General features: G+C 42.3%; 1 protein-coding gene across 1 annotated transcript in view; it reads left to right on the top strand.

Annotated features, from left to right (window-relative positions):
* The window catches only part of celf1 (cugbp, Elav-like family member 1), a 39,976-nt gene extending 38,813 nt beyond the window's left edge, over window positions 1–1,163 (top strand). Inside the window, exon 15 of the mRNA XM_046072957.1 lies at window positions 443–1,163. The gene's annotated coding sequence lies outside the window, so the exon portion shown is untranslated. The remainder of the gene's footprint in view (window positions 1–442) is intronic.
* Window positions 1,164–12,804: the final 11,641 nt, after the last annotated feature.

Here is a 12,804-nt window from a genome sequence, read left to right as displayed (position 1 = left end):
GTTTTAAACTTTTCTTTATGGTCAGAACATGACAGACACTTTCTAAACAGTGGATCACTTAACAAATCTGAGGTAGAACATTCAAAACACTTACTGATAAAATCTTTTTCAACAAATATACATGAGTAAAATTCAGTAAAATAAATTTTCAGTCCCTTTTCCTCAACAAAAAAAATATTTTAATCATAAGATTAAGTGCTGATTCAAATGAATTAAATCAAACATTTATTGAACATTTGTTATATTTATATTGAGGAAAAATTATTGCAATAATTATAATTGTTTTATTGCCCAGCCCTAGTTCCTGGTAGCATGTGGCTCATCCTGACGCTGCCTGTGTGAACACAAAGACGAGCATTCTTGTTTTTTTTTCTCTGTCTGTGTTCCATTGCTGTTTAACCTAGGTTTGTCTCCCTGTTGTTTTTCTTTTTGTTTTTTCTAGATCTCTTCCTGTTTACCCTAGCATGTTGATGTGGCGTCACAGTTCATCGTCCAGTCCTTGTCTTCTGCGCTTCTCTGATGCTTCCAATTTCACCTTTGACCTTGTGTTTGACATTTATTACCCGGTGGTTTAATTTTGTTGTTTCCCATATGTGCTGCCAACAGTGGCATAAGAAAACTGCCACTAAATATGTTTGAAAGTTACTTTGTAATTATTAGAAGAAAAAAGAATCTATTTTTCTAGACCTGACCACTAGATTTTTGCAAAATCAGTTTGACCTGAGTCTGACCTTTTAACTTTGGGTTTATCTCCTTCTCTGTGGAGCAGTCCTTCCAGTGCCCCATCAGTTTTTTTGTGTGACAGCAGCTAATCTGTCTCTCAGTGATGTTGTATGTGAGTGCGCACGTGTTCGAAAAACTTTTCAAGCGAGTTAGTGATCACATGTTGTTGGACAAGGTAATTTAATGCTAGGCTGGCTAAGGATATATCCTTGGGAGTTCCCATTCAAATCAGTTTTTACTTTAAGCCTGTCAGCTTGCCAGTGCAAACACATTATGCTGTTCTGCTCTTTTTTGTGTCGAGTATCAGACACAAAGACTTTAGTCACATTATATTTACTATCCAAGTTTTTTTAAGTATCGGCCCTTAAATTCTTGGCAAAATGTGGTCTAGATTGTGTTAAAATAAAAATGATGAATAAACTGGAGCAAAATGTTTTGCACAATCAGTATTTTCCCTTTTATTGGACTTTCTTTGCAGGTCAGACTAGTTGTAGAAGCAGGTTTTGATTGATTGGTGCGGCAGGTGGCGTCATGTACAACAGGTTTAACTGAAGGTACTGACTCAGACTTGATGTCTGACTGGTTGCAACATTAAATTATTTTTGTGTAGAACTATACAGACCTAGTGTGCTCGGAGACCTTTATCAAACACAAGTGGCCTTCTCATGAGCAGTGGTGTGTAGTTTGTCTTGTGTGTATTTATTGAATATAATCAAGAGACCTTACAGACCTTCATAGCTGCAGTCGTTAACAATTGAACATACAATTTGAAACCTTCAGCGTCTCTCTCTGCTGCTCGTGTCACTCTGCAAAGCCCACAAACCCACAAGAAGGAGCTGGTTGCCATGGATACCTTATCCCTCATAGGGCTTGCTCTTCTTGGTCAGAGTCTTGCGGAGAACCCGATCCCTCTCGCTTCCACTCGCCCTTCAGACCCTTTGGCCCAGGGCAGTGCACCCCAAGCTTTAGAGGCATCTGCAACAATGCCTAACAAGTGGGGATGAGAGGCTAGTTCACCGCTTCCCACTCAAAAGTTATTCCCCAATGTTTGTCATCATGCCTCTTTGCTGCTCGTTGATATGAGCCCCATGGCATTGAACATGCCCAACTCTCCATGTGGAGCCAGGCCGTGTTCACACGTGTTTCGTACTCCACGCTGTTGTTAGCACGCGAGGGACGGGCAGTTCTTTCATTGCTGCTGGGTGTTTCAGACATTGTGTTTGCTGAAGACATTAAGCTTGATTAAGTGAGAGCATGCATGTGGAGGGGGGCTGCGCAGTGTGTGCACGAGCAGCGATTGACGCTGCGTTAGAGACTGCTCCTGGCTCTGATTGGTTGGTTTGAGCTGGGAGCAGTGGGTTCTTGTAAATGGCATCAGGAGCAGTAGGAGGAGCCAGAGCAACCAGATTATCTGTCTCATGTACTGCTGTCAGGAAAAGTCATAATTTCAGCAAATATGCCAAAAAGTTATTTTTATAAAACCTACTAAACCTTTAAGCCAGGCATACACTGCACGATTTAAAAAATCTTGTTTAATTTCAATTTCACACACTGTACGAGCCAAAGGTCACAAATTACGTGCTCACACTGTGATGACCAACCTCAACCTGAGTGCTTACGCTGTATGGGTATACAACGGCTCATCGCCCCTGCTGACCATTCTGCCTATTGACAAGTGTCAGTAAAGATTCGTTTGAAAAGGTCTGAGGCAGGTAGAAGTTTGTTTGCTAGCAATAATGCTTCAAGGCAGAAAAATTCTGCCTTGATCATCTGTGCCGTCCAGTGAGTCGAGACTTATTACAGTATGGCCTGTCCGCTTTGCAGAGAATTGAAGCTAAGCTTGCTATGTTTTATTGTACGGATTGTCACCTTGATAGCTAGTGTTGTGTCGTCGTGGCACTTTCAGAGGCTGTTCACCTCTTCACACAGGCGCTTTGAGAAAAATAGGTACTGATTGTGGTGAACTGACTTGTGGCTCTGTGCGACATGTTCAGGAGTATGTAGTCGGTCCTCTCTCCCCCCTGTACTCTGCACGGCAAACAACGCCTGACGAAGCTGAAATTCGGCCCAACTATACAGTGAGTTATGTGGCTCAGAAATGGGGTCGAAACGGGCTCAAACCATAAAGCGTATGCCCAGCTTTACTTATTCAGGCTGCAGTCTCCCTGTCCAGTGGACCAACGTTGACTAAGTGTATTTCACCTTTCACCCATGATTTCATCCTACTTGAATATTTGGTACAACTTTATTTTACTGATACCACAGAAACTGAATTGGTATTGTAATTTTATATATAAATAAAGGAGGGTTCTTGGATAGAACTGTATAACTTGGTGCAAATTCAGTTGGTCCACTTTTTAACCAATTAGTTCCTGTTAAATACTAGTGTAATCCACAGTATTTTAGTCCGAGTATAGCAAGTCAACTGAGCATACAAAAATGTGAAATTTGTCTACAGGCAGCAATACAATTCAACAAATAAGGAGAATAAACTCATGACTTTGGAATTATTAAGGTTCTATCTGATGTTTTTGTAAAAAATGTGAAATGAAACTCTTATTTGAGAAGTTATCAGCATTTCCTGTAGGCTTTGGTGGATTTATGGCCCTAAAATGAATATCTAACTTGGTTTTTATGTGCTTCTACCTGCAAAGCACCAATCGGTGCCCCATATGTACACAGGAGGACCAGTCAGGTTCTGCCTGTTTACCATGCCACCTCAGTGCTCTGTTACTGTGATAAGAATGAACTACTAAAGATGAACTATTGCTCGGTCTTAAGTTCTGAAATCTCAAAGTTGATGAATTTATGGAAGACATTATGATTGACATTCACCTAAGTTGCAAGTAGTTTTTTTTACCTGGTTTGAACCTGTTAGATTACTGACTAATGTTAACGTCACGGGTTGTGCTTCTGGTTTTTAGCAGGAACTAATGTATATTAGTAACTAAAAGTTACTGCGCCTTCTTCAGAGATGACAGCAATAAGAAACAAATGTAATATTTAGACTAACACTATCACACTCCTGACTGGGTTTACTTCTGTTTATAACTTGTGAATTGCAGCAGACAGGCAGTGAGGATAGTGCATCAGACTGCATTGATGACCTTGTCCAGGCAAACAAGTGGAACCTAATTTGGGGCAGAAAAGATTAGCAGCAGGGGGGCAGTAGCATACAGAAAAGTCGTTAAATGGGGAGAGGAAACATTTGCCAATCTTTTCTTTTTTTTGTTTTAAAATGCATTCTTTGTAAAAACTTTAGTGAAAATTGTGGAACCTTTCAATACTAATTGGATTTTTTAAAAGATGGAACCTTATAATTCCCAGGTCACAAATGAGTAATGAACAAATATTTACTAACTAAACTCAAACTCAAATAACAGTCTAGAACTAGGTCTCTCCAGGAAGGTAAATTTAGTTTTTCTACTAGGGCTGACTCCAAATAGTCGAAGATTCTATGCTTCAATGAGCGGAGCCTGATTCGTCTGTCAATCTCACAGTCGAAGCTTCGCTGCGAAACAAGGATCACGCCATTTTGCCGATATGGGGGTGCTCAACATATGATTTTACATAGAACTACCAGTTTTCTCCCAATAAGTTAATATACAGCCTATTAAAATATACATTTCAACATAATGCTGTAAATAAGAAAATGAGAAAAGAAAAAAAAGGCTTTTAATAAATGTTTTTAAAGTGCGTCAATAAATCCAGATTTGTAACCCTAACCCTGAAGGTAGGGGGCAGCAGTGTGTGAGTGTGTAGTGGCAGAAGACCCTACTAGGCACAACAACGGTGAAGTTAAGGCTTCACCGTTGTTCTGCCTAGTAGGGTTGTCAGCACCTTGCGGGACGTTTGGATCATTTATCACCATTGATGAACCATACAAAGAATATTACATCGTTTTTAAATAGTACTTGAAATAGACCCGTGAGGAACCCGCGACGTGCATGCAGCTGTCGGCTGCACTGCCTGCATGCAAAACCGCCCCCCCCAACCCCCTGCTTCCAATAGCTGCACACAAACACAGTACGTGATTCGACTATAGGCAAGACTTGACAATTCTGATTCGATTATGTAAATCCTTAGTCGGGGACAGCCCTAGAAATTAGACGTGTTAAAATAAAGCATTACAGAATATTCTCCAAACACATACTTAAAGGACTCTCACAGTGTTTCATTAGTAATTAATAAAATTGCTGCATACCTTTATCAGTACCTTACGTGGAAGAACATGATTATGTTCTCCTAAAAAACATTTTTTAATGAACAAAAGATTTTTAACTTCAACTGTTTCCATACCCAAGCAGCAGCAGTACAAGAACTTACCAGAAATACACTTCCAAAAAAATAGTTAACCTATTGTGTAACCTAATGTTCAACCAGGAACTGTCTGGTCAAAAAAGAACAATAATAAAAACTTGAACTGCAAGCAGTCCAAGCCTCCCGGCGCAAAATGAAAACGTCATCGCACAGAGGCGTGTCCTATACCATATGAATCGGCAGCATCCCCCAAACACATAGACATAAGGTTTATGAATGTGCGATGTACTGGCGCGTAGTTATGAGGCAAAATGTCCTTTGGTTGAAAATCCCATTGAAATGAATGGGATTGTCCGATGGTATTTCAGTTCCAATTATAGCGCCACCTATAAGCTGAATTGCACCAAAATTTTCAGGTGTTATCAGGGGCCTGTGGGGAACAAATGACCCAAATTTGGTATCAATCGGAGTTGTGGTTGTGGAGATATAAAATGCATGTAAGTCAATGGGATTTTTTTGAATAGCGCCAACAAGGGGCTAGCTGTACCACATTTTGCACAGCCCCTCAGGGGGGCATGCCAAATAAGGTCCTCAAGTTTTGTGTTGATCGGCCTTTCCAAGCCTGAGATGTGTTATACTTCCTGTTTTTCGCAAATATTTGTTAGCTTCTAATTGGGCTCCAAGCCTCCCGACGCCAGCTGCGCCCTTTGCCCCGCAGAGGGTGTGCAAGTTAACCCCAGCGCCCCACTGACGACCAGGGAGCTGAGGCCGTGGGCCTGTGGAGCTATGAACAAGATTCCTGGTGTAATGTCCAAATCCTATGTATTCAAATGAGATTTTCCTGCAACGTTCAGTTTGCAAAAACAGCGCCACCTATTGCCCGAATTGCATCAAAGGTCGCACATGGCGTCGGGGGCCTGTGGTTAATAAATGACCAGAGTTTCATATTAAAGGGTCTTGTGGCAAGATATAAAATTAATGTATGTCTATGGGAGTCTCATTTGATATCAATTAACAGTGCCACCTAGTGGCCGATGGACACCAAATTTGATACAGCCCATCGGGAAGCCATGCCACATAAGTTCCTCAAGTTTGGTGTAAATTGGACATCCCTAAGATAGACTTCACTTCCTGTTTTTTGCGTTTGGCGTAAAAAATGTTTGAATTTGTGGATAGAAATTTCCATAACAAACTTTTATCAGTTTCATCCAGTCTGTGCTAAGTTGGACTTGCGGCTTTGGAGGCGTTAATTCAAACAGGTTTTTCAGTTATTGCGATTTTGCGAAAAACAAACGTCATCGGACAGAGGCTACAATACGATTTGGCAGCACCACCCAAACATGTAGATATAAAGTTTCTGAATGCACAATATACTGCGTGGTAGTTATGAGGCAAATTGTCCATTGGTTGAAAATCCCAATCAAATAGGATTTTCCCACGCTATTTCAGCTTCAGTCATAGCGCCACATATAGGCCGAATTGAACCAAATTTCTCAGGTGTCTTCGGGGCCCATGGGGAGGACCAAATTTGGTATCAATCGATCTTGTGGTTATGGAGATATAAAAGGAATTTAAGTCAATGGCATTTTTTCAAACGTCTTTAATCTGCAATAACAGCGCCAGCTATGGGCATATTTGAAGGTAAACTCTGGTTCCTGGAGTCAAGAGACCATCCCGAACAATTCGGCTCAAGTTTCATGCAAGGGTAAGGTAAGTCAGAGATCGGACAGTGAAGCCGACCAAAGCCTGCATGGAGGAATCCAGACAAACACACTGAGCCATGAAATTTTTTGTTAGCGCAGCTATGCTTTTACACAGCACCACCTGGGAGGTAATTGCACAGCCCCTCAGGAGGGCATGGCACATAAGATCCCTAAGTTTGGTGTAGATCGGCCATTCCAAAGCTAAGTTATGACATCACTTCCTGTTTTTTGTATTTCGCGCAAACATTTGTTAGCTTATAATTAGCAAATTTTTTCGTGGATCGAAATTTCAGTGTCTTCGTCCAGAGATGAAGTCTCTACCATGTTTGGTGCCGGTGGGACTTTCTGGTTTGGAGGAGTTAATAAAAATAGGTTTCAGTTTTTGTGGAAAAAAAAAAGTCTAGGTGGAAATGGCCGTGGCCTATACCACAAGATTTGGCTCGATCCCCCGAACGGTGGATAGAAGGTATTTGATATGTGCCTTTGTATGCGGACGTTCCAAGCCCAAATGCGTTGATCTTGCTTGAAGTGCCCCCTAGAGGTAGAAGTGTGCAAATTTTTACCACCTGAGGTCCTCGCAGGTGTCTGTACTTACCCTATGAGTGTTGTGTCTGTAGCACTTACCATCTAGGCCACAGTATCACTTTTAGGCCAAAACTTAAAAAATAAAAGAAATAAATAAAAACCAATACAACAATAGGATTCCCATGCCATTCTTTGGCTTGGGATAAATAAAATAAACAAGATGATAAATCTGAGCAGACACCTTTCAGTACTTGACAATTTTCAACAGTACTATGGAGACATTTTAGTTGATACCAAAAACAGAGAAATTGTTGAAACCCGGCCTGAGTTTTTGTCAGTTTACAGCAAATGGATGTATTTCATCAGCACAGCACCATCAGTCTGGATGGGCTGGGCTGAATTACAACAAAGCGGTAACATCAAATCAACAACAGTAGAAGCAGCGATTGTTTTCATTTGGTTGATTGTGTAATCATAAGGCAGAAAGAACCACTGATATATCCTGGAGTAAAGTCTGTGTTCTCTGCTGTGGAGCAATCAGGTTGTCTACATTTGGTTAATTTCAGTGGGGGTTCTTCTCACGTTACAGGATCGGGTACAGTATTTCTTCCTAGTGCAGTCTGTATGACGGTATTCATTTTTGGTTTAACGTATTTTCCCCATTTTGTTACCACAACCATCTGCACACTGAGACTGAAACTGTTTAGACGTTACAACTCTGACCAAACTCCCTGCTCATACGGGCAGAACACGAACTGACAAAGCCTTTAAGTATTTCTGTGAAGTTGCCTTTTGCTCCATTGTGTTGAGGTAAATGCAACTTTTGTTGAGTTTTACATTGTAGTGGTTTTAATGTGAATTGCTAGAGTTAACCCCCTGTTAGTTTTTATTTTCTTTGGGGTGGGATCTGTGTCTCCAGTGCTTGGATTGTTTTTAAGCTTTGGATCTTTGCTTTCTGCACCACATGAAGGTGCAATGCAGTCCAGCTGTCATCTCTGTGAGCCAACTATGTGATCCCTATTGCTTGGTTGGTTTCTGTACAAATAAAATGTTTGACAAACCTTCATATTTCCACTGTTTTTTGTCTGAACTCCCAGTGTGCTTTGTGTTGGATTTCTGGAAGGTATGTACTGCCAATGTTTTTAAATACATGATGGACCTACTGGTTCAAACTGGGGGGGTTCAGAGTAAATTGGAGCAATGATATTGCTCAGGAAATGTTCTTCATAATTTTAAGACCATTTATTGCATTTTGGATGTGTTGCCAAATGCCTTCCTGGGGCCCAGATCAGTATGGTGTGGGTTTATAATTTAACTGAGGGTGTGCACTGAACAGTGACATTAGAAGGGCTGTTTTCTGACTAAGCAGTGACAAAATTTGACTGAGATGCGGGGGAATCATGGGAGTTGAGCTATAGGAAAAAAAAAACCCACACATAAAAAGTTAATGAGATCAGGCACACACTGTCATTTAAGATGGAGCAGATTGTGATTATAAAAATTGAAATTAGTAAAATCTGTAAGCAATGTTTTGCAAGGTCCAAGGACAATGTGACAAATGACTGAAGAAAATCTCTGGGCAGGAGTAAACAACATGAAGAAGAAAAAAAAAGCACATGTACATAAGTATTCACAGCCTTCACTCACTTGCAAGCTTGGTACACCTACTTTTTGGCAGTTTCTCTCATTCTTCTTTGCAGGACCTCTCAAGTTCCATCAGGTTGGATGGAGCTCAGTGCACAGCCATTTTCAGATCTCTCCAGAGATGTTCAATCGGGCTCAAGTCTGGGCTCTGTCTGGGCCACTCAAGGACATTCACAGAGTTGCCCTGTAGCCACTCCTGTATGCTTAGGGTCATTGTCCTGTTGGAAGGGTGCAGACCCAGTAGTCACTCTCTATGCAAGCATTAGTGACTTGAATTTGTGGAGGTTGGTAAGTAAAAGGAGTGACGAGTGCTTTTAGGCTGATCAAAAACCCGACGCGCTGTTGCGTTCTGAACAATTTGTAGCTGGAAGACCCTCTAGGAGGGCACTGCAATAGTTGAGGCGAGAGATAACCATGGCCTGTACCAGAAGCCGGGTGGCGTACTGAGTAAGGTAGGGCCTGATTTTTCTTATGTTCTATAGAGCAAAGCAGCAGCCACATGATCTGAAAAGGACAGCTGGTCATCAATCATGACATCCAAGTTTCTCACTGGAGTGATGGTTGAGGAGTCAATTTGTTGTTTGATGTTGTGGTGGATAGATTGCTTGGCTAGAATGACCAAGAGTTCAGTCTTGAGAGGTTTAGTTGAAGGTGGCAAGCCTTCATCCATGCAGATATGTCCGAGAGACAGTCTGTGATCCACAGCGAGGTGGTGGGATTGTCTTGCAGGAAGGATAGGTTGAGTTGCGTGTCATCCCCAGTGAGGTGGTGTAAATTGAGAAGAGAAGGGGCACTTGCCCTGAGCCTTGGGGCACCCTGTGAAAAGGCAGTGGGAGGAAGATAATTGTCCTTGCCCCAAAACGTAGGAACGCCCCGAAAGGTAGGATTTCGAACCACAGAAGTGCTTTGCCCAAGATGCCCATTGCTGAGAAAGAGCGGATAGCAGGATCCTGTGATTGACTGTGTCAAAGGCAGCTGATAGGTCAAGCAGGATAAGCACTGAGGATTGGGCTGCAGCTTTAGCTGACCTTAGGGCTTCGGTCACAGACAGAAGAACCGTTTCAGTAGAGTGGCCACTCTTAAAACCCGACTGATATGGATCCAGGAGGTCATTCCGTGAAAGGAATTCTGAGACCTGTTTTAAGACTGCCCGTTCGATAGCTTTGGATAGAAATGGTAGAAGTGAAATTGGCTCATAGTTCTCAACTTGGGTAGGGTCGAAGGATGGCTTTTTAAGCAAGGGTGTAACCTGAGCTCTTTTGAAAGTGGTTGGGAAGGTTCCTGAAGGACTGCTACATGGTAGGTCTTCTTGTGCCATGCTCACTCTATACGTGCTCACTTTATGCAGGACTACCTTGTAAAAGAGACAGCGTCTCAATTGGACATTTCCTGTTTAAATAAAGGTTTATTTACCCACACACACACATTATATATATATATATATATCTCTCTCTCTATCTCTCTCTCAGTGGGAGCTGACCGGAGCAGGAGTAGACCGGTTGATTTTGAGTGATTTACAGGCTAGTTATAACCGCCACTTTGCCTGTGAAAAAGGCAGCAAAGGTATCAGCAGACAAGTTTGTGGGTGGTGGAGGAGGATTTAGTAGCGCTTTAAAGGTGGGAAATAATTTCCTTGACTCAGTGGCGCTGCTAATTCTGTCATTATAGAACACACTTTTGGCTGCACTGATGATTGTTGAGAAGGAGGATAGGAACAGTTGGTAGCCCTTAAGGTCGGCAGGGTCTTTGGTTTTTGGCCATTTTCTTTCAGCGGCTCTGAGATCAGTACAGAGCCCTCGGATGGTATCAGTTAGCCACAGGTGGGACTGGTTCGGGGCGAGCTGGTTTGGTGGATAGAGGACACAGGCTATCCAGGCATGCAGAGCAGAAGTTACCACTGAGGCAAAGTGAGTGGGAGACGGGTTGCGGAGGTTGCTGCGGTGTGAGACATATGGTGCTGGAACAATGGGCTGTTCCTGTAGGCATGTTGTGAACTGGATGAAATAGTGGTCAGACATGTGTAGAGGTGTGACTGTTGTGACTGACATTCGGTGCCACAGTTTCGGACAAGAACGAGGTCATGCACCTTGCCAGCTTTGTGGGTCAGGGGGCTGAGAACCCGAGTTAGATCAAAGGACTGAATCAGAGACAGGAAGTCTGCTGAGTTTGATTTGTCTAAGTGAATGTTCATGTCACTGAGGACAAGTAACGGACTGCCATGCTGTGGCATTGAAGACAGCAATGTGTCTAACTCGTCCACAAAGTTAACCATTTGTCCTGGTGGATGGTATATCACAGAGACCTTTACTGGAGCGGACAAAAAGACAGCATGATATTTGAAGGAGGCATATTGATTGGGGGGTAGCAGTTGTGTGAATTTCCATTTGTTGCTAGCAGTGTTTTCTGGTTTGGTCTCACTCAGCGCCAAAAGCCAGAGAGATAATGTATTAGCATAAGCAGCGATAAAGTCAGCTTTGTTGACTGCAGACTGGCAGTTCCATGACCCAACGGAGAAGTAAACAGATGTGGGTGCTGTGCCTAATGGCATGATTCCTCTTGCATACACCGGAGACAACAGGAATGGTATGGTAACACATGGCGTAAGTGGTGTTTTAGCACTAGAGTCTAATTGCATACAGGTGAGATCGCCCTCCAGATTAACAAGACAAAAGGTTGGTTTCAGTGGGTAGGACACACACCCAGTTGTTTGAGACCAAATGATATAATGCTCAGTAAAGTGCAAAATTATAGAACATCAAGGGCTGGATTTACTAACACCCCGAATAAAGTGCTAAATTGCGTGTGCATTTTAAAATATTGCATGTGTAATAGTACCTGTTGTGGGTGATTAACTCAGAATTTTTGCTGAAGTGACAACAGGAGCCAAACAATGGAGGTTGCAGTATTTAAATGAGGGTTTTGTGTGTTTAATAGTTTCCACAATGGAGAGTCGGGAGGGAAAGCAGCCACTGCGTAAAAACCTTGGTTTGTTTCATTCCGTGTGTCCTGAGTATGTGGAAATCATATGTTCCTGCCCATCCTGCCTAAGATTGCACTAAGTACTTCGGACAGCACACCTGAAAAACTGCTTTGGGAAACCCCAGCAGAAACAGCTACAGTAGGCTGGAATGACCCAGACGCGAGGAAATGAGTAACAAGAAGTTTGGGCCTGGCAAGTATTGCGTGACTAGTAACTGGCTCCAAATCAGCCCTTAAGTCAGCCAACAGCTCCAATTTGGCAAAAATGAAGGTAAAATGTGCACATTATATGTTCCTCAGTCATGCCAAAAATATTGACATGAATAGAAAAAAAAAAAATTTTCCAATTCAAATTTGCTTTATTGGTATGAATGTTACATACCCAATGGTGCTTGTCCTGTCTTTAAGAGTGCACCGATCACTCAGTTTGGCTGACGTCAGTTTGGCTTTTTCTCCCCAAGCTGTCAGACTCTTAAACTCTAATTCATCCTCAGCACTGCTCCAGTGATCAGTTTATTTCTGTTTACCATTTTTATAATTGCTTCTGTATTAGTCTTCTGCTATGTGGCAGAAGAGTTACAAAACTCAATTTCACTTTATAATATAACTTGTTATATTGTGACAACAAACCTACCTACCTACTCTACCTACAGGGCTGATTGGTGGAGTGCTGCAGAGATGGTTGATGTTCTGGAAGGTTCTCCTCTCTCCACAGAGACATGCTGGACCTGCTGACCTTCAGGTTCTTGGTAACATCCCTGACTAAGGCCTTTCTCCCCCAATCGCTCAGTTTGGCTAGGCGTCCAACTCTAGGAAGAGTCCTGGTTGTAACAAACTTCTTTCATTTATGAATGATGGAGGCCACTGTGTTCACTGGGACCTTCAATGCTGCATAACATGCACTGTTAACTGTGGGACCTTATATAGACAGGTGAGTGCCTTTCCAAATCAATTTCAATCAGTTGAATTT

The sequence above is a fragment of the Micropterus dolomieu genome, linkage group LG17 (assembly GCF_021292245.1).
Source record: "Micropterus dolomieu isolate WLL.071019.BEF.003 ecotype Adirondacks linkage group LG17, ASM2129224v1, whole genome shotgun sequence".
Lineage (NCBI taxonomy): Eukaryota > Metazoa > Chordata > Actinopteri > Centrarchiformes > Centrarchidae > Micropterus > Micropterus dolomieu.
This window is presented reverse-complemented; position numbering and strand designations above follow the sequence as displayed.